The sequence below is a fragment of the Electrophorus electricus genome, chromosome 3, assembly GCF_041902795.1.
Source record: "Electrophorus electricus isolate QZ-2024a chromosome 3, ASM4190279v1, whole genome shotgun sequence".
NCBI lineage: Eukaryota > Metazoa > Chordata > Actinopteri > Gymnotiformes > Gymnotidae > Electrophorus > Electrophorus electricus.
This window is the reverse complement of record NC_137499.1, coordinates 16,594,616-16,622,128: the sequence shown is the minus strand read 5'-3', so window position 1 is coordinate 16,622,128 and position 27,513 is coordinate 16,594,616.

The window sequence follows — 27,513 nt, the reverse complement described above, 5'->3', positions numbered from 1 at the left end:
CAGGGCAAGACATTGTGTTTTAGACTAAAAGGGAATGCATTATAAGAAGAATCTTTACTTTGAAACTCTGTTCTTTACCTTTTTCACACTATGAAACAGCTTTGTATTCACCTTAAACACTGTTTCAGGTCAAGGGATTGTGTTTTAGACTAAAAGGGAATGCATTATAAGAAGAATCTTTACTTTGAAACTCTGTTCTTTACCTTTTTCACACTATGAAACAGCTTTGTATTCACCTTAAACACTGTTTCAGGTCAAGGGATTGTGTTTTAGACTAAAAGGGAATGCATTATAAGAAGAATCTTTACTTTGAAACTCTGTTCTTTACCTTTTTCACACTATGAAACAGCTTTGTATTCACCTTAAACACTGTTTCAGAGCAAGAAATATTGTTTTTAACCAAACTGAACAACTTACAATATCCTTAGAAAACACATATTTCAAGTGAAAAGAGTTTATACAGGGGAGAAACAAGTTGTTTCAACATGGTTCTAGTTTGACCCTTGAAAGTAATTGCAACTCTGTTTTTACACCTCTAACCACAAGGAGGCAACGTTTCCACGCATTATAATTGGCTCATACATAGTTTCAGAGCAAGAAATATTGGTTTTAACCAAACTGAATAACTTACAATATCCTAAGAAAACACATATTTCAAGTGACACGAGTTTATACAGGGGTGAAACAAGTTGTTTGTTATATGACAATTTAAAGCAATTGCAACTCTGTTTCTACACCTCTAACCACAAAGAAACAGGGCTTCTATGCATTGTAATCAGCTTATACACTGTTTCAGAGCAAGACATCTTGTTTTTAACCAAATTGAATAGCTTAAACACTGTTTCAGGGCAAGAGATTGTGTTTTAGACTAAAAGGGAATGCATTATAAGAAGAATCTTTACTTTGAAACTCTGTTCTTTACCTTTTTCACACTATGAAACAGCTTTGTATTCACCTTAAACACTGTTTCAGGGCAAGAGATTGTGTTTTAGACTAAAAGGGAATGCATTATAAGAAGAATCTTTACTTTGAAACTCTGTTCTTTACCTTTTTCACACTATGAAACAGCTTTGTATTCACCTTAAACACTGTTTCAGGGCAAGAGATTGTGTTTTAGACTAAAAGGGAATGCATTATAAGAAGAATCTTTACTTTGAAACTCTGTTCTTTACCTTTTTCACACTATGAAACAGCTTTGTATTCACCTTAAACACTGTTTCAGGGCAAGAGATTGTGTTTTAGACTAAAAGGGAATGCATTATAAGAAGAATCTTTACTTTGAAACTCTGTTCTTTACCTTTTTCACACTATGAAACAGCTTTGTATTCACCTTAAACACTGTTTCAGGGCAAGAGATTGTGTTTTAGACTAAAAGGGAATGCATTATAAGAAGAATCTTTACTTTGAAACTCTGTTCTTTACCTTTTTCACACTATGAAACAGCTTTGTATTCACCTTAAACACTGTTTCAGGGCAAGACATTGTGTTTTAGACTAAAAGGGAATGCATTATAAGAAGAATCTTTACTTTGAAACTCTGTTCTTTACCGTTTTCACACTATGAAACAGCTTTGTATTCACCTTAAACACTGTTTCAGGGCAAGACATTGTGTTTTAGACTAAAAGGGAATGCATTATAAGAAGAATCTTTACTTTGAAACTCTGTTCTTTACCTTTTTCACACTATGAAACAGCTTTGTATTCACCTTAAACACTGTTTCAGGTCAAGGGATTGTGTTTTAGACTAAAAGGGAATGCATTATAAGAAGAATCTTTACTTTGAAACTCTGTTCTTTACCTTTTTCACACTATGAAACAGCTTTGTATTCACCTTAAACACTGTTTCAGAGCAAGAAATATTGTTTTTAACCAAACTGAACAACTTACAATATCCTTAGAAAACACATATTTCAAGTGAAAAGAGTTTATACAGGGGAGAAACAAGTTGTTTCAACATGGTTCTAGTTTGACCCTTGAAAGTAATTGCAACTCTGTTTTTACACCTCTAACCACAAGGAGGCAACGTTTCCACGCATTATAATTGGCTCATACATAGTTTCAGAGCAAGAAATATTGGTTTTAACCAAACTGAATAACTTACAATATCCTAAGAAAACACATATTTCAAGTGACACGAGTTTATACAGGGGTGAAACAAGTTGTTTGTTATATGACAATTTAAAGCAATTGCAACTCTGTTTCTACACCTCTAACCACAAAGAAACAGGGCTTCTATGCATTGTAATCAGCTTATACACTGTTTCAGAGCAAGACATCTTGTTTTTAACCAAATTGAATAGCTTAAACACTGTTTCAGGGCAAGAGATTGTGTTTTAGACTAAAAGGGAATGCATTATAAGAAGAATCTTTACTTTGAAACTCTGTTCTTTACCTTTTTCACACTATGAAACAGCTTTGTATTCACCTTAAACACTGTTTCAGGGCAAGAGATTGTGTTTTAGACTAAAAGGGAATGCATTATAAGAAGAATCTTTACTTTGAAACTCTGTTCTTTACCTTTTTCACACTATGAAACAGCTTTGTATTCACCTTAAACACTGTTTCAGGGCAAGACATTGTGTTTTAGACTAAAAGGGAATGCATTATAAGAAGAATCTTTACTTTGAAACTCTGTTCTTTACCTTTTTCACACTATGAAACAGCTTTGTATTCACCTTAAACACTGTTTCAGGGCAAGAGATTGTGTTTTAGACTAAAAGGGAATGCATTATAAGAAGAATCTTTACTTTGAAACTCTGTTCTTTACCTTTTTCACACTATGAAACAGCTTTGTATTCACCTTAAACACTGTTTCAGGGCAAGAGATTGTGTTTTAGACTAAAAGGGAATGCATTATAAGAAGAATCTTTACTTTGAAACTCTGTTCTTTACCTTTTTCACACTATGAAACAGCTTTGTATTCACCTTAAACACTGTTTCAGAGCAAGAAATATTGTTTTTAACCAAACTGAACAACTTACAATATCCTTAGAAAACACATATTTCAAGTGAAAAGAGTTTATACAGGGGAGAAACAAGTTGTTTCAATATGGTTCTAGTTTGACCCTTGAAAGTAATTGCAACTCTGTTTTTACACCTCTAACCACAAGGAGGCAACGTTTCCACGCATTATAATTGGCTCATACATAGTTTCAGAGCAAGAAATATTGGTTTTAACCAAACTGAATAACTTACAATATCCTAAGAAAACACATATTTCAAGTGACACGAGTTTATACAGGGGTGAAACAAGTTGTTTGTTATATGACAATTTAAAGCAATTGCAACTCTGTTTCTACACCTCTAACCACAAAGAAACAGGGCTTCTATGCATTGTAATCAGCTTATACACTGTTTCAGAGCAAGACATCTTGTTTTTAACCAAATTGAATAGCTTAAACACTGTTTCAGGGCAAGAGATTGTGTTTTAGACTAAAAGGGAATGCATTATAAGAAGAATCTTTACTTTGAAACTCTGTTCTTTACCTTTTTCACACTATGAAACAGCTTTGTATTCACCTTAAACACTGTTTCAGGGCAAGAGATTGTGTTTTAGACTAAAAGGGAATGCATTATAAGAAGAATCTTTACTTTGAAACTCTGTTCTTTACCTTTTTCACACTATGAAACAGCTTTGTATTCACCTTAAACACTGTTTCAGGGCAAGACATTGTGTTTTAGACTAAAAGGGAATGCATTATAAGAAGAATCTTTACTTTGAAACTCTGTTCTTTACCTTTTTCACACTATGAAACAGCTTTGTATTCACCTTAAACACTGTTTCAGGGCAAGAGATTGTGTTTTAGACTAAAAGGGAATGCATTATAAGAAGAATCTTTACTTTGAAACTCTGTTCTTTACCTTTTTCACACTATGAAACAGCTTTGTATTCACCTTAAACACTGTTTCAGGGCAAGACATTGTGTTTTAGACTAAAAGGGAATGCATTATAAGAAGAATCTTTACTTTGAAACTCTGTTCTTTACCGTTTTCACACTATGAAACAGCTTTGTATTCACCTTAAACACTGTTTCAGGGCAAGACATTGTGTTTTAGACTAAAAGGGAATGCATTATAAGAAGAATCTTTACTTTGAAACTCTGTTCTTTACCTTTTTCACACTATGAAACAGCTTTGTATTCACCTTAAACACTGTTTCAGGTCAAGGGATTGTGTTTTAGACTAAAAGGGAATGCATTATAAGAAGAATCTTTACTTTGAAACTCTGTTCTTTACCTTTTTCACACTATGAAACAGCTTTGTATTCACCTTAAACACTGTTTCAGAGCAAGAAATATTGTTTTTAACCAAACTGAACAACTTACAATATCCTTAGAAAACACATATTTCAAGTGAAAAGAGTTTATACAGGGGAGAAACAAGTTGTTTCAACATGGTTCTAGTTTGACCCTTGAAAGTAATTGCAACTCTGTTTTTACACCTCTAACCACAAGGAGGCAACGTTTCCACGCATTATAATTGGCTCATACATAGTTTCAGAGCAAGAAATATTGGTTTTAACCAAACTGAATAACTTACAATATCCTAAGAAAACACATATTTCAAGTGACACGAGTTTATACAGGGGTGAAACAAGTTGTTTGTTATATGACAATTTAAAGCAATTGCAACTCTGTTTCTACACCTCTAACCACAAAGAAACAGGGCTTCTATGCATTGTAATCAGCTTATACACTGTTTCAGAGCAAGACATCTTGTTTTTAACCAAATTGAATAGCTTAAACACTGTTTCAGGGCAAGAGATTGTGTTTTAGACTAAAAGGGAATGCATTATAAGAAGAATCTTTACTTTGAAACTCTGTTCTTTACCTTTTTCACACTATGAAACAGCTTTGTATTCACCTTAAACACTGTTTCAGGGCAAGAGATTGTGTTTTAGACTAAAAGGGAATGCATTATAAGAAGAATCTTTACTTTGAAACTCTGTTCTTTACCTTTTTCACACTATGAAACAGCTTTGTATTCACCTTAAACACTGTTTCAGGGCAAGACATTGTGTTTTAGACTAAAAGGGAATGCATTATAAGAAGAATCTTTACTTTGAAACTCTGTTCTTTACCTTTTTCACACTATGAAACAGCTTTGTATTCACCTTAAACACTGTTTCAGGGCAAGAGATTGTGTTTTAGACTAAAAGGGAATGCATTATAAGAAGAATCTTTACTTTGAAACTCTGTTCTTTACCTTTTTCACACTATGAAACAGCTTTGTATTCACCTTAAACACTGTTTCAGGGCAAGAGATTGTGTTTTAGACTAAAAGGGAATGCATTATAAGAAGAATCTTTACTTTGAAACTCTGTTCTTTACCTTTTTCACACTATGAAACAGCTTTGTATTCACCTTAAACACTGTTTCAGAGCAAGAAATATTGTTTTTAACCAAACTGAACAACTTACAATATCCTTAGAAAACACATATTTCAAGTGAAAAGAGTTTATACAGGGGAGAAACAAGTTGTTTCAATATGGTTCTAGTTTGACCCTTGAAAGTAATTGCAACTCTGTTTTTACACCTCTAACCACAAGGAGGCAACGTTTCCACGCATTATAATTGGCTCATACATAGTTTCAGAGCAAGAAATATTGGTTTTAACCAAACTGAATAACTTACAATATCCTAAGAAAACACATATTTCAAGTGACACGAGTTTATACAGGGGTGAAACAAGTTGTTTGTTATATGACAATTTAAAGCAATTGCAACTCTGTTTCTACACCTCTAACCACAAAGAAACAGGGCTTCTATGCATTGTAATCAGCTTATACACTGTTTCAGAGCAAGACATCTTGTTTTTAACCAAATTGAATAGCTTAAACACTGTTTCAGGGCAAGAGATTGTGTTTTAGACTAAAAGGGAATGCATTATAAGAAGAATCTTTACTTTGAAACTCTGTTCTTTACCTTTTTCACACTATGAAACAGCTTTGTATTCACCTTAAACACTGTTTCAGGGCAAGAGATTGTGTTTTAGACTAAAAGGGAATGCATTATAAGAAGAATCTTTACTTTGAAACTCTGTTCTTTACCTTTTTCACACTATGAAACAGCTTTGTATTCACCTTAAACACTGTTTCAGGGCAAGACATTGTGTTTTAGACTAAAAGGGAATGCATTATAAGAAGAATCTTTACTTTGAAACTCTGTTCTTTACCTTTTTCACACTATGAAACAGCTTTGTATTCACCTTAAACACTGTTTCAGGGCAAGAGATTGTGTTTTAGACTAAAAGGGAATGCATTATAAGAAGAATCTTTACTTTGAAACTCTGTTCTTTACCTTTTTCACACTATGAAACAGCTTTGTATTCACCTTAAACACTGTTTCAGGGCAAGACATTGTGTTTTAGACTAAAAGGGAATGCATTATAAGAAGAATCTTTACTTTGAAACTCTGTTCTTTACCGTTTTCACACTATGAAACAGCTTTGTATTCACCTTAAACACTGTTTCAGGGCAAGACATTGTGTTTTAGACTAAAAGGGAATGCATTATAAGAAGAATCTTTACTTTGAAACTCTGTTCTTTACCTTTTTCACACTATGAAACAGCTTTGTATTCACCTTAAACACTGTTTCAGGTCAAGGGATTGTGTTTTAGACTAAAAGGGAATGCATTATAAGAAGAATCTTTACTTTGAAACTCTGTTCTTTACCTTTTTCACACTATGAAACAGCTTTGTATTCACCTTAAACACTGTTTCAGAGCAAGAAATATTGTTTTTAACCAAACTGAACAACTTACAATATCCTTAGAAAACACATATTTCAAGTGAAAAGAGTTTATACAGGGGAGAAACAAGTTGTTTCAACATGGTTCTAGTTTGACCCTTGAAAGTAATTGCAACTCTGTTTTTACACCTCTAACCACAAGGAGGCAACGTTTCCACGCATTATAATTGGCTCATACATAGTTTCAGAGCAAGAAATATTGGTTTTAACCAAACTGAATAACTTACAATATCCTAAGAAAACACATATTTCAAGTGACACGAGTTTATACAGGGGTGAAACAAGTTGTTTGTTATATGACAATTTAAAGCAATTGCAACTCTGTTTCTACACCTCTAACCACAAAGAAACAGGGCTTCTATGCATTGTAATCAGCTTATACACTGTTTCAGAGCAAGACATCTTGTTTTTAACCAAATTGAATAGCTTAAACACTGTTTCAGGGCAAGAGATTGTGTTTTAGACTAAAAGGGAATGCATTATAAGAAGAATCTTTACTTTGAAACTCTGTTCTTTACCTTTTTCACACTATGAAACAGCTTTGTATTCACCTTAAACACTGTTTCAGGGCAAGAGATTGTGTTTTAGACTAAAAGGGAATGCATTATAAGAAGAATCTTTACTTTGAAACTCTGTTCTTTACCTTTTTCACACTATGAAACAGCTTTGTATTCACCTTAAACACTGTTTCAGGGCAAGACATTGTGTTTTAGACTAAAAGGGAATGCATTATAAGAAGAATCTTTACTTTGAAACTCTGTTCTTTACCTTTTTCACACTATGAAACAGCTTTGTATTCACCTTAAACACTGTTTCAGGGCAAGAGATTGTGTTTTAGACTAAAAGGGAATGCATTATAAGAAGAATCTTTACTTTGAAACTCTGTTCTTTACCTTTTTCACACTATGAAACAGCTTTGTATTCACCTTAAACACTGTTTCAGGGCAAGACATTGTGTTTTAGACTAAAAGGGAATGCATTATAAGAAGAATCTTTACTTTGAAACTCTGTTCTTTACCGTTTTCACACTATGAAACAGCTTTGTATTCACCTTAAACACTGTTTCAGGGCAAGACATTGTGTTTTAGACTAAAAGGGAATGCATTATAAGAAGAATCTTTACTTTGAAACTCTGTTCTTTACCTTTTTCACACTATGAAACAGCTTTGTATTCACCTTAAACACTGTTTCAGGTCAAGGGATTGTGTTTTAGACTAAAAGGGAATGCATTATAAGAAGAATCTTTACTTTGAAACTCTGTTCTTTACCTTTTTCACACTATGAAACAGCTTTGTATTCACCTTAAACACTGTTTCAGGTCAAGGGATTGTGTTTTAGACTAAAAGGGAATGCATTATAAGAAGAATCTTTACTTTGAAACTCTGTTCTTTACCTTTTTCACACTATGAAACAGCTTTGTATTCACCTTAAACACTGTTTCAGGGCAAGACATTGTGTTTTAGACTAAAAGGGAATGCATTATAAGAAGAATCTTTACTTTGAAACTCTGTTCTTTACCTTTTTCACACTATGAAACAGCTTTGTATTCACCTTAAACACTGTTTCAGGGCAAGAGATTGTGTTTTAGACTAAAAGGGAATGCATTATAAGAAGAATCTTTACTTTGAAACTCTGTTCTTTACCTTTTTCACACTATGAAACAGCTTTGTATTCACCTTAAACACTGTTTCAGGGCAAGAGATTGTGTTTTAGACTAAAAGGGAATGCATTATAAGAAGAATCTTTACTTTGAAACTCTGTTCTTTACCTTTTTCACACTATGAAACAGCTTTGTATTCACCTTAAACACTGTTTCAGGGCAAGACATTGTGTTTTAGACTAAAAGGGAATGCATTATAAGAAGAATCTTTACTTTGAAACTCTGTTCTTTACCTTTTTCACACTATGAAACAGCTATTCACACTATTCACCTTAAACACTGTTTCAGAGCAAGAAATATTGTTTTTAACCAAACTGAACAACTTACAATATCCTAAGAAAACACATATTTCAAGTGAAAAGAGTTTATACAGGGGAGAAACAAGTTGTTTCAACATGGTTCTAGTTTGACCCTTGAAAGTAATTGCAACTCTGTTTTTACACCTCTAACCACAAGGAGGCAACGTTTCCACGCATTATAATTGGCTCATACATAGTTTCAGAGCAAGAAATATTGGTTTTAACCAAACTGAATAACTTACAATATCCTAAGAAAACACATATTTCAAGTGACACGAGTTTATACAGGGGTGAAACAAGTTGTTTGTTATATGACAATTTAAAGCAATTGCAACTCTGTTTCTACACCTCTAACCACAAAGAAACAGGGCTTCTATGCATTGTAATCAGCTTATACACTGTTTCAGAGCAAGACATCTTGTTTTTAACCAAATTGAATAGCTTAAACACTGTTTCAGGGCAAGAGATTGTGTTTTAGACTAAAAGGGAATGCATTATAAGAAGAATCTTTACTTTGAAACTCTGTTCTTTACCTTTTTCACACTATGAAACAGCTTTGTATTCACCTTAAACACTGTTTCAGGGCAAGAGATTGTGTTTTAGACTAAAAGGGAATGCATTATAAGAAGAATCTTTACTTTGAAACTCTGTTCTTTACCTTTTTCACACTATGAAACAGCTTTGTATTCACCTTAAACACTGTTTCAGGGCAAGACATTGTGTTTTAGACTAAAAGGGAATGCATTATAAGAAGAATCTTTACTTTGAAACTCTGTTCTTTACCTTTTTCACACTATGAAACAGCTTTGTATTCACCTTAAACACTGTTTCAGGGCAAGAGATTGTGTTTTAGACTAAAAGGGAATGCATTATAAGAAGAATCTTTACTTTGAAACTCTGTTCTTTACCTTTTTCACACTATGAAACAGCTTTGTATTCACCTTAAACACTGTTTCAGGGCAAGAGATTGTGTTTTAGACTAAAAGGGAATGCATTATAAGAAGAATCTTTACTTTGAAACTCTGTTCTTTACCTTTTTCACACTATGAAACAGCTTTGTATTCACCTTAAACACTGTTTCAGGGCAAGACATTGTGTTTTAGACTAAAAGGGAATGCATTATAAGAAGAATCTTTACTTTGAAACTCTGTTCTTTACCGTTTTCACACTATGAAACAGCTTTGTATTCACCTTAAACACTGTTTCAGGGCAAGACATTGTGTTTTAGACTAAAAGGGAATGCATTATAAGAAGAATCTTTACTTTGAAACTCTGTTCTTTACCTTTTTCACACTATGAAACAGCTTTGTATTCACCTTAAACACTGTTTCAGGTCAAGGGATTGTGTTTTAGACTAAAAGGGAATGCATTATAAGAAGAATCTTTACTTTGAAACTCTGTTCTTTACCTTTTTCACACTATGAAACAGCTTTGTATTCACCTTAAACACTGTTTCAGAGCAAGAAATATTGTTTTTAACCAAACTGAACAACTTACAATATCCTTAGAAAACACATATTTCAAGTGAAAAGAGTTTATACAGGGGAGAAACAAGTTGTTTCAACATGGTTCTAGTTTGACCCTTGAAAGTAATTGCAACTCTGTTTTTACACCTCTAACCACAAGGAGGCAACGTTTCCACGCATTATAATTGGCTCATACATAGTTTCAGAGCAAGAAATATTGGTTTTAACCAAACTGAATAACTTACAATATCCTAAGAAAACACATATTTCAAGTGACACGAGTTTATACAGGGGTGAAACAAGTTGTTTGTTATATGACAATTTAAAGCAATTGCAACTCTGTTTCTACACCTCTAACCACAAAGAAACAGGGCTTCTATGCATTGTAATCAGCTTATACACTGTTTCAGAGCAAGACATCTTGTTTTTAACCAAATTGAATAGCTTAAACACTGTTTCAGGGCAAGAGATTGTGTTTTAGACTAAAAGGGAATGCATTATAAGAAGAATCTTTACTTTGAAACTCTGTTCTTTACCTTTTTCACACTATGAAACAGCTTTGTATTCACCTTAAACACTGTTTCAGGGCAAGAGATTGTGTTTTAGACTAAAAGGGAATGCATTATAAGAAGAATCTTTACTTTGAAACTCTGTTCTTTACCTTTTTCACACTATGAAACAGCTTTGTATTCACCTTAAACACTGTTTCAAGGCAAGACATTGTGTTTTAGACTAAAAGGGAATGCATTATAAGAAGAATCTTTACTTTGAAACTCTGTTCTTTACCTTTTTCACACTATGAAACAGCTTTGTATTCACCTTAAACACTGTTTCAGGGCAAGAGATTGTGTTTTAGACTAAAAGGGAATGCATTATAAGAAGAATCTTTACTTTGAAACTCTGTTCTTTACCTTTTTCACACTATGAAACAGCTTTGTATTCACCTTAAACACTGTTTCAGGGCAAGAGATTGTGTTTTAGACTAAAAGGGAATGCATTATAAGAAGAATCTTTACTTTGAAACTCTGTTCTTTACCTTTTTCACACTATGAAACAGCTTTGTATTCACCTTAAACACTGTTTCAGAGCAAGAAATATTGTTTTTAACCAAACTGAACAACTTACAATATCCTTAGAAAACACATATTTCAAGTGAAAAGAGTTTATACAGGGGAGAAACAAGTTGTTTCAATATGGTTCTAGTTTGACCCTTGAAAGTAATTGCAACTCTGTTTTTACACCTCTAACCACAAGGAGGCAACGTTTCCACGCATTATAATTGGCTCATACATAGTTTCAGAGCAAGAAATATTGGTTTTAACCAAACTGAATAACTTACAATATCCTAAGAAAACACATATTTCAAGTGACACGAGTTTATACAGGGGTGAAACAAGTTGTTTGTTATATGACAATTTAAAGCAATTGCAACTCTGTTTCTACACCTCTAACCACAAAGAAACAGGGCTTCTATGCATTGTAATCAGCTTATACACTGTTTCAGAGCAAGACATCTTGTTTTTAACCAAATTGAATAGCTTAAACACTGTTTCAGGGCAAGAGATTGTGTTTTAGACTAAAAGGGAATGCATTATAAGAAGAATCTTTACTTTGAAACTCTGTTCTTTACCTTTTTCACACTATGAAACAGCTTTGTATTCACCTTAAACACTGTTTCAGGGCAAGAGATTGTGTTTTAGACTAAAAGGGAATGCATTATAAGAAGAATCTTTACTTTGAAACTCTGTTCTTTACCTTTTTCACACTATGAAACAGCTTTGTATTCACCTTAAACACTGTTTCAGGGCAAGACATTGTGTTTTAGACTAAAAGGGAATGCATTATAAGAAGAATCTTTACTTTGAAACTGTTCTTTACCTTTTTCACACTATGAAACAGCTTTGTATTCACCTTAAACACTGTTTCAGGGCAAGAGATTGTGTTTTAGACTAAAAGGGAATGCATTATAAGAAGAATCTTTACTTTGAAACTCTGTTCTTTACCTTTTTCACACTATGAAACAGCTTTGTATTCACCTTAAACACTGTTTCAGGGCAAGACATTGTGTTTTAGACTAAAAGGGAATGCATTATAAGAAGAATCTTTACTTTGAAACTCTGTTCTTTACCGTTTTCACACTATGAAACAGCTTTGTATTCACCTTAAACACTGTTTCAGGGCAAGACATTGTGTTTTAGACTAAAAGGGAATGCATTATAAGAAGAATCTTTACTTTGAAACTCTGTTCTTTACCTTTTTCACACTATGAAACAGCTTTGTATTCACCTTAAACACTGTTTCAGGTCAAGGGATTGTGTTTTAGACTAAAAGGGAATGCATTATAAGAAGAATCTTTACTTTGAAACTCTGTTCTTTACCTTTTTCACACTATGAAACAGCTTTGTATTCACCTTAAACACTGTTTCAGAGCAAGAAATATTGTTTTTAACCAAACTGAACAACTTACAATATCCTTAGAAAACACATATTTCAAGTGAAAAGAGTTTATACAGGGGAGAAACAAGTTGTTTCAACATGGTTCTAGTTTGACCCTTGAAAGTAATTGCAACTCTGTTTTTACACCTCTAACCACAAGGAGGCAACGTTTCCACGCATTATAATTGGCTCATACATAGTTTCAGAGCAAGAAATATTGGTTTTAACCAAACTGAATAACTTACAATATCCTAAGAAAACACATATTTCAAGTGACACGAGTTTATACAGGGGTGAAACAAGTTGTTTGTTATATGACAATTTAAAGCAATTGCAACTCTGTTTCTACACCTCTAACCACAAAGAAACAGGGCTTCTATGCATTGTAATCAGCTTATACACTGTTTCAGAGCAAGACATCTTGTTTTTAACCAAATTGAATAGCTTAAACACTGTTTCAGGGCAAGAGATTGTGTTTTAGACTAAAAGGGAATGCATTATAAGAAGAATCTTTACTTTGAAACTCTGTTCTTTACCTTTTTCACACTATGAAACAGCTTTGTATTCACCTTAAACACTGTTTCAGGGCAAGAGATTGTGTTTTAGACTAAAAGGGAATGCATTATAAGAAGAATCTTTACTTTGAAACTCTGTTCTTTACCTTTTTCACACTATGAAACAGCTTTGTATTCACCTTAAACACTGTTTCAGGGCAAGACATTGTGTTTTAGACTAAAAGGGAATGCATTATAAGAAGAATCTTTACTTTGAAACTCTGTTCTTTACCTTTTTCACACTATGAAACAGCTTTGTATTCACCTTAAACACTGTTTCAGGGCAAGAGATTGTGTTTTAGACTAAAAGGGAATGCATTATAAGAAGAATCTTTACTTTGAAACTCTGTTCTTTACCTTTTTCACACTATGAAACAGCTTTGTATTCACCTTAAACACTGTTTCAGGGCAAGACATTGTGTTTTAGACTAAAAGGGAATGCATTATAAGAAGAATCTTTACTTTGAAACTCTGTTCTTTACCGTTTTCACACTATGAAACAGCTTTGTATTCACCTTAAACACTGTTTCAGGGCAAGACATTGTGTTTTAGACTAAAAGGGAATGCATTATAAGAAGAATCTTTACTTTGAAACTCTGTTCTTTACCTTTTTCACACTATGAAACAGCTTTGTATTCACCTTAAACACTGTTTCAGGTCAAGGGATTGTGTTTTAGACTAAAAGGGAATGCATTATAAGAAGAATCTTTACTTTGAAACTCTGTTCTTTACCTTTTTCACACTATGAAACAGCTTTGTATTCACCTTAAACACTGTTTCAGAGCAAGAAATATTGTTTTTAACCAAACTGAACAACTTACAATATCCTTAGAAAACACATATTTCAAGTGAAAAGAGTTTATACAGGGGAGAAACAAGTTGTTTCAACATGGTTCTAGTTTGACCCTTGAAAGTAATTGCAACTCTGTTTTTACACCTCTAACCACAAGGAGGCAACGTTTCCACGCATTATAATTGGCTCATACATAGTTTCAGAGCAAGAAATATTGGTTTTAACCAAACTGAATAACTTACAATATCCTAAGAAAACACATATTTCAAGTGACACGAGTTTATACAGGGGTGAAACAAGTTGTTTGTTATATGACAATTTAAAGCAATTGCAACTCTGTTTCTACACCTCTAACCACAAAGAAACAGGGCTTCTATGCATTGTAATCAGCTTATACACTGTTTCAGAGCAAGACATCTTGTTTTTAACCAAATTGAATAGCTTAAACACTGTTTCAGGGCAAGAGATTGTGTTTTAGACTAAAAGGGAATGCATTATAAGAAGAATCTTTACTTTGAAACTCTGTTCTTTACCTTTTTCACACTATGAAACAGCTTTGTATTCACCTTAAACACTGTTTCAGGGCAAGAGATTGTGTTTTAGACTAAAAGGGAATGCATTATAAGAAGAATCTTTACTTTGAAACTCTGTTCTTTACCTTTTTCACACTATGAAACAGCTTTGTATTCACCTTAAACACTGTTTCAGGGCAAGACATTGTGTTTTAGACTAAAAGGGAATGCATTATAAGAAGAATCTTTACTTTGAAACTCTGTTCTTTACCTTTTTCACACTATGAAACAGCTTTGTATTCACCTTAAACACTGTTTCAGGGCAAGAGATTGTGTTTTAGACTAAAAGGGAATGCATTATAAGAAGAATCTTTACTTTGAAACTCTGTTCTTTACCTTTTTCACACTATGAAACAGCTTTGTATTCACCTTAAACACTGTTTCAGGGCAAGAGATTGTGTTTTAGACTAAAAGGGAATGCATTATAAGAAGAATCTTTACTTTGAAACTCTGTTCTTTACCTTTTTCACACTATGAAACAGCTTTGTATTCACCTTAAACACTGTTTCAGAGCAAGAAATATTGTTTTTAACCAAACTGAACAACTTACAATATCCTTAGAAAACACATATTTCAAGTGAAAAGAGTTTATACAGGGGAGAAACAAGTTGTTTCAACATGGTTCTAGTTTGACCCTTGAAAGTAATTGCAACTCTGTTTTTACACCTCTAACCACAAGGAGGCAACGTTTCCACGCATTATAATTGGCTCATACATAGTTTCAGAGCAAGAAATATTGGTTTTAACCAAACTGAATAACTTACAATATCCTAAGAAAACACATATTTCAAGTGACACGAGTTTATACAGGGGTGAAACAAGTTGTTTGTTATATGACAATTTAAAGCAATTGCAACTCTGTTTCTACACCTCTAACCACAAAGAAACAGGGCTTCTATGCATTGTAATCAGCTTATACACTGTTTCAGAGCAAGACATCTTGTTTTTAACCAAATTGAATAGCTTAAACACTGTTTCAGGGCAAGAGATTGTGTTTTAGACTAAAAGGGAATGCATTATAAGAAGAATCTTTACTTTGAAACTCTGTTCTTTACCTTTTTCACACTATGAAACAGCTTTGTATTCACCTTAAACACTGTTTCAGGGCAAGACATTGTGTTTTAGACTAAAAGGGAATGCATTATAAGAAGAATCTTTACTTTGAAACTCTGTTCTTTACCTTTTTCACACTATGAAACAGCTTTGTATTCACCTTAAACACTGTTTCAGGGCAAGACATTGTGTTTTAGACTAAAAGGGAATGCATTATAAGAAGAATCTTTACTTTGAAACTCTGTTCTTTACCTTTTTCACACTATGAAACAGCTTTGTATTCACCTTAAACACTGTTTCAGGGCAAGAGATTGTGTTTTAGACTAAAAGGGAATGCATTATAAGAAGAATCTTTACTTTGAAACTCTGTTCTTTACCTTTTTCACACTATGAAACAGCTTTGTATTCACCTTAAACACTGTTTCAGGGCAAGAGATTGTGTTTTAGACTAAAAGGGAATGCATTATAAGAAGAATCTTTACTTTGAAACTCTGTTCTTTACCTTTTTCACACTATGAAACAGCTTTGTATTCACCTTAAACACTGTTTCAGAGCAAGAAATATTGTTTTTAACCAAACTGAACAACTTACAATATCCTTAGAAAACACATATTTCAAGTGAAAAGAGTTTATACAGGGGAGAAACAAGTTGTTTCAACATGGTTCTAGTTTGACCCTTGAAAGTAATTGCAACTCTGTTTTTACACCTCTAACCACAAGGAGGCAACGTTTCCACGCATTATAATTGGCTCATACATAGTTTCAGAGCAAGAAATATTGGTTTTAACCAAACTGAATAACTTACAATATCCTAAGAAAACACATATTTCAAGTGACACGAGTTTATACAGGGGTGAAACAAGTTGTTTGTTATATGACAATTTAAAGCAATTGCAACTCTGTTTCTACACCTCTAACCACAAAGAAACAGGGCTTCTATGCATTGTAATCAGCTTATACACTGTTTCAGAGCAAGACATCTTGTTTTTAACCAAATTGAATAGCTTAAACACTGTTTCAGGGCAAGAGATTGTGTTTTAGACTAAAAGGGAATGCATTATAAGAAGAATCTTTACTTTGAAACTCTGTTCTTTACCTTTTTCACACTATGAAACAGCTTTGTATTCACCTTAAACACTGTTTCAGGGCAAGAGATTGTGTTTTAGACTAAAAGGGAATGCATTATAAGAAGAATCTTTACTTTGAAACTCTGTTCTTTACCTTTTTCACACTATGAAACAGCTTTGTATTCACCTTAAACACTGTTTCAGGGCAAGACATTGTGTTTTAGACTAAAAGGGAATGCATTATAAGAAGAATCTTTACTTTGAAACTCTGTTCTTTACCTTTTTCACACTATGAAACAGCTTTGTATTCACCTTAAACACTGTTTCAGGGCAAGAGATTGTGTTTTAGACTAAAAGGGAATGCATTATAAGAAGAATCTTTACTTTGAAACTCTGTTCTTTACCTTTTTCACACTATGAAACAGCTTTGTATTCACCTTAAACACTGTTTCAGGGCAAGACATTGTGTTTTAGACTAAAAGGGAATGCATTATAAGAAGAATCTTTACTTTGAAACTCTGTTCTTTACCTTTTTCACACTATGAAACAGCTTTGTATTCACCTTAAACACTGTTTCAGGGCAAGAGATTGTGTTTTAGACTAAAAGGGAATGCATTATAAGAAGAATCTTTACTTTGAAACTCTGTTCTTTACCTTTTTCACACTATGAAACAGCTTTGTATTCACCTTAAACACTGTTTCAGGGCAAGAGATTGTGTTTTAGACTAAAAGGGAATGCATTATAAGAAGAATCTTTACTTTGAAACTCTGTTCTTTACCGTTTTCACACTATGAAACAGCTTTGTATTCACCTTAAACACTGTTTCAGGGCAAGACATTGTGTTTTAGACTAAAAGGGAATGCATTATAAGAAGAATCTTTACTTTGAAACTCTGTTCTTTACCTTTTTCACACTATGAAACAGCTTTGTATTCACCTTAAACACTGTTTCAGGTCAAGGGATTGTGTTTTAGACTAAAAGGGAATGCATTATAAGAAGAATCTTTACTTTGAAACTCTGTTCTTTACCTTTTTCACACTATGAAACAGCTTTGTATTCACCTTAAACACTGTTTCAGAGCAAGAAATATTGTTTTTAACCAAACTGAACAACTTACAATATCCTTAGAAAACACATATTTCAAGTGAAAAGAGTTTATACAGGGGAGAAACAAGTTGTTTCAACATGGTTCTAGTTTGACCCTTGAAAGTAATTGCAACTCTGTTTTTACACCTCTAACCACAAGGAGGCAACGTTTCCACGCATTATAATTGGCTCATACATAGTTTCAGAGCAAGAAATATTGGTTTTAACCAAACTGAATAACTTACAATATCCTAAGAAAACACATATTTCAAGTGACACGAGTTTATACAGGGGTGAAACAAGTTGTTTGTTATATGACAATTTAAAGCAATTGCAACTCTGTTTCTACACCTCTAACCACAAAGAAACAGGGCTTCTATGCATTGTAATCAGCTTATACACTGTTTCAGAGCAAGACATCTTGTTTTTAACCAAATTGAATAGCTTAAACACTGTTTCAGGGCAAGAGATTGTGTTTTAGACTAAAAGGGAATGCATTATAAGAAGAATCTTTACTTTGAAACTCTGTTCTTTACCTTTTTCACACTATGAAACAGCTTTGTATTCACCTTAAACACTGTTTCAGGGCAAGAGATTGTGTTTTAGACTAAAAGGGAATGCATTATAAGAAGAATCTTTACTTTGAAACTCTGTTCTTTACCTTTTTCACACTATGAAACAGCTTTGTATTCACCTTAAACACTGTTTCAGGGCAAGACATTGTGTTTTAGACTAAAAGGGAATGCATTATAAGAAGAATCTTTACTTTGAAACTCTGTTCTTTACCTTTTTCACACTATGAAACAGCTTTGTATTCACCTTAAACACTGTTTCAGGGCAAGAGATTGTGTTTTAGACTAAAAGGGAATGCATTATAAGAAGAATCTTTACTTTGAAACTCTGTTCTTTACCTTTTTCACACTATGAAACAGCTTTGTATTCACCTTAAACACTGTTTCAGGGCAAGAGATTGTGTTTTAGACTAAAAGGGAATGCATTATAAGAAGAATCTTTACTTTGAAACTCTGTTCTTTACCTTTTTCACACTATGAAACAGCTTTGTATTCACCTTAAACACTGTTTCAGAGCAAGAAATATTGTTTTTAACCAAACTGAACAACTTACAATATCCTTAGAAAACACATATTTCAAGTGAAAAGAGTTTATACAGGGGAGAAACAAGTTGTTTCAACATGGTTCTAGTTTGACCCTTGAAAGTAATTGCAACTCTGTTTTTACACCTCTAACCACAAGGAGGCAACGTTTCCACGCATTATAATTGGCTCATACATAGTTTCAGAGCAAGAAATATTGGTTTTAACCAAACTGAATAACTTACAATATCCTAAGAAAACACATATTTCAAGTGACACGAGTTTATACAGGGGTGAAACAAGTTGTTTGTTATATGACAATTTAAAGCAATTGCAACTCTGTTTCTACACCTCTAACCACAAAGAAACAGGGCTTCTATGCATTGTAATCAGCTTATACACTGTTTCAGAGCAAGACATCTTGTTTTTAACCAAATTGAATAGCTTAAACACTGTTTCAGGGCAAGAGATTGTGTTTTAGACTAAAAGGGAATGCATTATAAGAAGAATCTTTACTTTGAAACTCTGTTCTTTACCTTTTTCACACTATGAAACAGCTTTGTATTCACCTTAAACACTGTTTCAGGGCAAGACATTGTGTTTTAGACTAAAAGGGAATGCATTATAAGAAGAATCTTTACTTTGAAACTCTGTTCTTTACCTTTTTCACACTATGAAACAGCTTTGTATTCACCTTAAACACTGTTTCAGGGCAAGACATTGTGTTTTAGACTAAAAGGGAATGCATTATAAGAAGAATCTTTACTTTGAAACTCTGTTCTTTACCTTTTTCACACTATGAAACAGCTTTGTATTCACCTTAAACACTGTTTCAGGGCAAGAGATTGTGTTTTAGACTAAAAGGGAATGCATTATAAGAAGAATCTTTACTTTGAAACTCTGTTCTTTACCTTTTTCACACTATGAAACAGCTTTGTATTCACCTTAAACACTGTTTCAGGGCAAGAGATTGTGTTTTAGACTAAAAGGGAATGCATTATAAGAAGAATCTTTACTTTGAAACTCTGTTCTTTACCTTTTTCACACTATGAAACAGCTTTGTATTCACCTTAAACACTGTTTCAGAGCAAGAAATATTGTTTTTAACCAAACTGAACAACTTACAATATCCTTAGAAAACACATATTTCAAGTGAAAAGAGTTTATACAGGGGAGAAACAAGTTGTTTCAACATGGTTCTAGTTTGACCCTTGAAAGTAATTGCAACTCTGTTTTTACACCTCTAACCACAAGGAGGCAACGTTTCCACGCATTATAATTGGCTCATACATAGTTTCAGAGCAAGAAATATTGGTTTTAACCAAACTGAATAACTTACAATATCCTAAGAAAACACATATTTCAAGTGACACGAGTTTATACAGGGGTGAAACAAGTTGTTTGTTATATGACAATTTAAAGCAATTGCAACTCTGTTTCTACACCTCTAACCACAAAGAAACAGGGCTTCTATGCATTGTAATCAGCTTATACACTGTTTCAGAGCAAGACATCTTGTTTTTAACCAAATTGAATAGCTTAAACACTGTTTCAGGGCAAGAGATTGTGTTTTAGACTAAAAGGGAATGCATTATAAGAAGAATCTTTACTTTGAAACTCTGTTCTTTACCTTTTTCACACTATGAAACAGCTTTGTATTCACCTTAAACACTGTTTCAGGGCAAGAGATTGTGTTTTAGACTAAAAGGGAATGCATTATAAGAAGAATCTTTACTTTGAAACTCTGTTCTTTACCTTTTTCACACTATGAAACAGCTTTGTATTCACCTTAAACACTGTTTCAGGGCAAGACATTGTGTTTTAGACTAAAAGGGAATGCATTATAAGAAGAATCTTTACTTTGAAACTCTGTTCTTTACCTTTTTCACACTATGAAACAGCTTTGTATTCACCTTAAACACTGTTTCAGGGCAAGAGATTGTGTTTTAGACTAAAAGGGAATGCATTATAAGAAGAATCTTTACTTTGAAACTCTGTTCTTTACCTTTTTCACACTATGAAACAGCTTTGTATTCACCTTAAACACTGTTTCAGGGCAAGACATTGTGTTTTAGACTAAAAGGGAATGCATTATAAGAAGAATCTTTACTTTGAAACTCTGTTCTTTACCTTTTTCACACTATGAAACAGCTTTGTATTCACCTTAAACACTGTTTCAGGGCAAGAGATTGTGTTTTAGACTAAAAGGGAATGCATTATAAGAAGAATCTTTACTTTGAAACTCTGTTCTTTACCTTTTTCACACTATGAAACAGCTTTGTATTCACCTTAAACACTGTTTCAGGGCAAGAGATTGTGTTTTAGACTAAAAGGGAATGCATTATAAGAAGAATCTTTACTTTGAAACTCTGTTCTTTACCTTTTTCACACTATGAAACAGCTTTGTATTCACCTTAAACACTGTTTCAGGGCAAGACATTGTGTTTTAGACTAAAAGGGAATGCATTATAAGAAGAATCTTTACTTTGAAACTCTGTTCTTTACCTTTTTCACACTATGAAACAGCTTTGTATTCACCTTAAACACAGTTTCAGGGCAAGAGATTGTGTTTTAGACTAAAAGGGAATGCATTATAAGAAGAATCTTTACTTTGAAACTCTGTTCTTTACCTTTTTCACACTATGAAACAGCTTTGTATTCACCTTAAACACTGTTTCAGAGCAAGAAATATTGTTTTTAACCAAACTGAACAACTTACAATATCCTTAGAAAACACATATTTCAAGTGAAAAGAGTTTATACAGGGGAGAAACAAGTTGTTTCAACATGGTTCTAGTTTGACCCTTGAAAGTAATTGCAACTCTGTTTTTACACCTCTAACCACAAGGAGGCAACGTTTCCACGCATTATAATTGGCTCATACATAGTTTCAGAGCAAGAAATATTGGTTTTAACCAAACTGAATAACTTACAATATCCTAAGAAAACACATATTTCAAGTGACACGAGTTTATACAGGGGTGAAACAAGTTGTTTGTTATATGACAATTTAAAGCAATTGCAACTCTGTTTCTACACCTCTAACCACAAAGAAACAGGGCTTCTATGCATTGTAATCAGCTTATACACTGTTTCAGAGCAAGACATCTTGTTTTTAACCAAATTGAATAGCTTAAACACTGTTTCAGGGCAAGAGATTGTGTTTTAGACTAAAAGGGAATGCATTATAAGAAGAATCTTTACTTTGAAACTCTGTTCTTTACCTTTTTCACACTATGAAACAGCTTTGTATTCACCTTAAACACTGTTTCAGGGCAAGAGATTGTGTTTTAGACTAAAAGGGAATGCATTATAAGAAGAATCTTTACTTTGAAACTCTGTTCTTTACCTTTTTCACACTATGAAACAGCTTTGTATTCACCTTAAACACTGTTTCAGGGCAAGACATTGTGTTTTAGACTAAAAGGGAATGCATTATAAGAAGAATCTTTACTTTGAAACTCTGTTCTTTACCTTTTTCACACTATGAAACAGCTTTGTATTCACCTTAAACACTGTTTCAGGGCAAGAGATTGTGTTTTAGACTAAAAGGGAATGCATTATAAGAAGAATCTTTACTTTGAAACTCTGTTCTTTACCTTTTTCACACTATGAAACAGCTTTGTATTCACCTTAAACACTGTTTCAGGGCAAGAGATTGTGTTTTAGACTAAAAGGGAATGCATTATAAGAAGAATCTTTACTTTGAAACTCTGTTCTTTACCTTTTTCACACTATGAAACAGCTTTGTATTCACCTTAAACACTGTTTCAGAGCAAGAAATATTGTTTTTAACCAAACTGAACAACTTACAATATCCTTAGAAAACACATATTTCAAGTGAAAAGAGTTTATACAGGGGAGAAACAAGTTGTTTCAACATGGTTCTAGTTTGACCCTTGAAAGTAATTGCAACTCTGTTTTTACACCTCTAACCACAAGGAGGCAACGTTTCCACGCATTATAATTGGCTCATACATAGTTTCAGAGCAAGAAATATTGGTTTTAACCAAACTGAATAACTTACAATATCCTAAGAAAACACATATTTCAAGTGACACGAGTTTATACAGGGGTGAAACAAGTTGTTTGTTATATGACAATTTAAAGCAATTGCAACTCTGTTTCTACACCTCTAACCACAAAGAAACAGGGCTTCTATGCATTGTAATCAGCTTATACACTGTTTCAGAGCAAGACATCTTGTTTTTAACCAAATTGAATAGCTTAAACACTGTTTCAGGGCAAGAGATTGTGTTTTAGACTAAAAGGGAATGCATTATAAGAAGAATCTTTACTTTGAAACTCTGTTCTTTACCTTTTTCACACTATGAAACAGCTTTGTATTCACCTTAAACACTGTTTCAGGGCAAGAGATTGTGTTTTAGACTAAAAGGGAATGCATTATAAGAAGAATCTTTACTTTGAAACTCTGTTCTTTACCTTTTTCACACTATGAAACAGCTTTGTATTCACCTTAAACACTGTTTCAGGGCAAGACATTGTGTTTTAGACTAAAAGGGAATGCATTATAAGAAGAATCTTTACTTTGAAACTCTGTTCTTTACCTTTTTCACACTATGAAACAGCTTTGTATTCACCTTAAACACTGTTTCAGGGCAAGAGATTGTGTTTTAGACTAAAAGGGAATGCATTATAAGAAGAATCTTTACTTTGAAACTCTGTTCTTTACCTTTTTCACACTATGAAACAGCTTTGTATTCACCTTAAACACTGTTTCAGGGCAAGACATTGTGTTTTAGACTAAAAGGGAATGCATTATAAGAAGAATCTTTACTTTGAAACTCTGTTCTTTACCGTTTTCACACTATGAAACAGCTTTGTATTCACCTTAAACACTGTTTCAGGGCAAGACATTGTGTTTTAGACTAAAAGGGAATGCATTATAAGAAGAATCTTTACTTTGAAACTCTGTTCTTTACCTTTTTCACACTATGAAACAGCTTTGTATTCACCTTAAACACTGTTTCAGGTCAAGGGATTGTGTTTTAGACTAAAAGGGAATGCATTATAAGAAGAATCTTTACTTTGAAACTCTGTTCTTTACCTTTTTCACACTATGAAACAGCTTTGTATTCACCTTAAACACTGTTTCAGAGCAAGAAATATTGTTTTTAACCAAACTGAACAACTTACAATATCCTTAGAAAACACATATTTCAAGTGAAAAGAGTTTATACAGGGGAGAAACAAGTTGTTTCAACATGGTTCTAGTTTGACCCTTGAAAGTAATTGCAACTCTGTTTTTACACCTCTAACCACAAGGAGGCAACGTTTCCACGCATTATAATTGGCTCATACATAGTTTCAGAGCAAGAAATATTGGTTTTAACCAAACTGAATAACTTACAATATCCTAAGAAAACACATATTTCAAGTGACACGAGTTTATACAGGGGTGAAACAAGTTGTTTGTTATATGACAATTTAAAGCAATTGCAACTCTGTTTCTACACCTCTAACCACAAAGAAACAGGGCTTCTATGCATTGTAATCAGCTTATACACTGTTTCAGAGCAAGACATCTTGTTTTTAACCAAATTGAATAGCTTAAACACTGTTTCAGGGCAAGAGATTGTGTTTTAGACTAAAAGGGAATGCATTATAAGAAGAATCTTTACTTTGAAACTCTGTTCTTTACCTTTTTCACACTATGAAACAGCTTTGTATTCACCTTAAACACTGTTTCAGGGCAAGAGATTGTGTTTTAGACTAAAAGGGAATGCATTATAAGAAGAATCTTTACTTTGAAACTCTGTTCTTTACCTTTTTCACACTATGAAACAGCTTTGTATTCACCTTAAACACTGTTTCAGGGCAAGACATTGTGTTTTAGACTAAAAGGGAATGCATTATAAGAAGAATCTTTACTTTGAAACTCTGTTCTTTACCTTTTTCACACTATGAAACAGCTTTGTATTCACCTTAAACACTGTTTCAGGGCAAGAGATTGTGTTTTAGACTAAAAGGGAATGCATTATAAGAAGAATCTTTACTTTGAAACTCTGTTCTTTACCTTTTTCACACTATGAAACAGCTTTGTATTCACCTTAAACACTGTTTCAGGGCAAGAGATTGTGTTTTAGACTAAAAGGGAATGCATTATAAGAAGAATCTTTACTTTGAAACTCTGTTCTTTACCTTTTTCACACTATGAAACAGCTTTGTATTCACCTTAAACACTGTTTCAGAGCAAGAAATATTGTTTTTAACCAAACTGAACAACTTACAATATCCTTAGAAAACACATATTTCAAGTGAAAAGAGTTTATACAGGGGAGAAACAAGTTGTTTCAACATGGTTCTAGTTTGACCCTTGAAAGTAATTGCAACTCTGTTTTTACACCTCTAACCACAAGGAGGCAACGTTTCCACGCATTATAATTGGCTCATACATAGTTTCAGAGCAAGAAATATTGGTTTTAACCAAACTGAATAACTTACAATATCCTAAGAAAACACATATTTCAAGTGACACGAGTTTATACAGGGGTGAAACAAGTTGTTTGTTATATGACAATTTAAAGCAATTGCAACTCTGTTTCTACACCTCTAACCACAAAGAAACAGGGCTTCTATGCATTGTAATCAGCTTATACACTGTTTCAGAGCAAGACATCTTGTTTTTAACCAAATTGAATAGCTTAAACACTGTTTCAGGGCAAGAGATTGTGTTTTAGACTAAAAGGGAATGCATTATAAGAAGAATCTTTACTTTGAAACTCTGTTCTTTACCTTTTTCACACTATGAAACAGCTTTGTATTCACCTTAAACACTGTTTCAGGGCAAGAGATTGTGTTTTAGACTAAAAGGGAATGCATTATAAGAAGAATCTTTACTTTGAAACTCTGTTCTTTACCTTTTTCACACTATGAAACAGCTTTGTATTCACCTTAAACACTGTTTCAGGGCAAGACATTGTGTTTTAGACTAAAAGGGAATGCATTATAAGAAGAATCTTTACTTTGAAACTCTGTTCTTTACCTTTTTCACACTATGAAACAGCTTTGTATTCACCTTAAACACTGTTTCAGAGCAAGAAATATTGTTTTTAACCAAACTGAACAACTTACAATATCCTTAGAAAACACATATTTCAAGTGAAAAGAGTTTATACAGGGGAGAAAGAAGTTGTTTCAACATGGTTCTAGTTTGACCCTTGAAAGTAATTGCAACTCTGTTTTTACACCTCTAACCACAAGGAGGCAACGTTTCCACGCATTATAATTGGCTCATACATAGTTTCAGAGCAAGAAATATTGGTTTTAACCAAACTGAATAACTTAAAATATCCTAAGAAAACACATATTTCAAGTGACACGAGTTTATACAGGGGTGAAACAAGTTGTTTGTTATATGACAATTTAAAGCAATTGCAACTCTGTTTCTACACCTCTAACCACAAAGAAACAGGGCTTATATGCATTGTAATCAGCTTATACACTGTTTCAGAGCAAGACATCTTGTTTTTAACCAAATTGAATAGCTTAAACACTGTTTCAGGGCAAGAGATTGTGTTTTAGACTAAAAGGGAATGCATTATAAGAAGAATCTTTACTTTGAAACTCTGTTCTTTACCTTTTTCACACTATGAAACAGCTTTGTATTCACCTTAAACACTGTTTCAGGGCAAGAGATTGTGTTTTAGACTAAAAGGGAATGCATTATAAGAAGAATCTTTACTTTGAAACTCTGTTCTTTACCTTTTTCACACTATGAAACAGCTTTGTATTCACCTTAAACACTGTTTCAGGGCAAGACATTGTGTTTTAGACTAAAAGGGAATGCATTATAAGAAGAATCTTTACTTTGAAACTCTGTTCTTTACCTTTTTCACACTATGAAACAGCTTTGTATTCACCTTAAACACTGTTTCAGGGCAAGAGATTGTGTTTTAGACTAAAAGGGAATGCATTATAAGAAGAATCTTTACTTTGAAACTCTGTTCTTTACCTTTTTCACACTATGAAACAGCTTTGTATTCACCTTAAACACTGTTTCAGGGCAAGACATTGTGTTTTAGACTAAAAGGGAATGCATTATAAGAAGAATCTTTACTTTGAAACTCTGTTCTTTACCTTTTTCACACTATGAAACAGCTTTGTATTCACCTTAAACACTGTTTCAGGGCAAGAGATTGTGTTTTAGACTAAAAGGGAATGCATTATAAGAAGAATCTTTACTTTGAAACTCTGTTCTTTACCTTTTTCACACTATGAAACAGCTTTGTATTCACCTTAAACACTGTTTCAGGGCAAGACATTGTGTTTTAGACTAAAAGGGAATGCATTATAAGAAGAATCTTTACTTTGAAACTCTGTTCTTTACCTTTTTCACACTATGAAACAGCTTTGTATTCACCTTAAACACAGTTTCAGGGCAAGAGATTGTGTTTTAGACTAAAAGGGAATGCATTATAAGAAGAATCTTTACTTTGAAACTCTGTTCTTTACCTTTTTCACACTATGAAACAGCTTTGTATTCACCTTAAACACTGTTTCAGAGCAAGAAATATTGTTTTTAACCAAACTGAACAACTTACAATATCCTTAGAAAACACATATTTCAAGTGAAAAGAGTTTATACAGGGGAGAAACAAGTTGTTTCAACATGGTTCTAGTTTGACCCTTGAAAGTAATTGCAACTCTGTTTTTACACCTC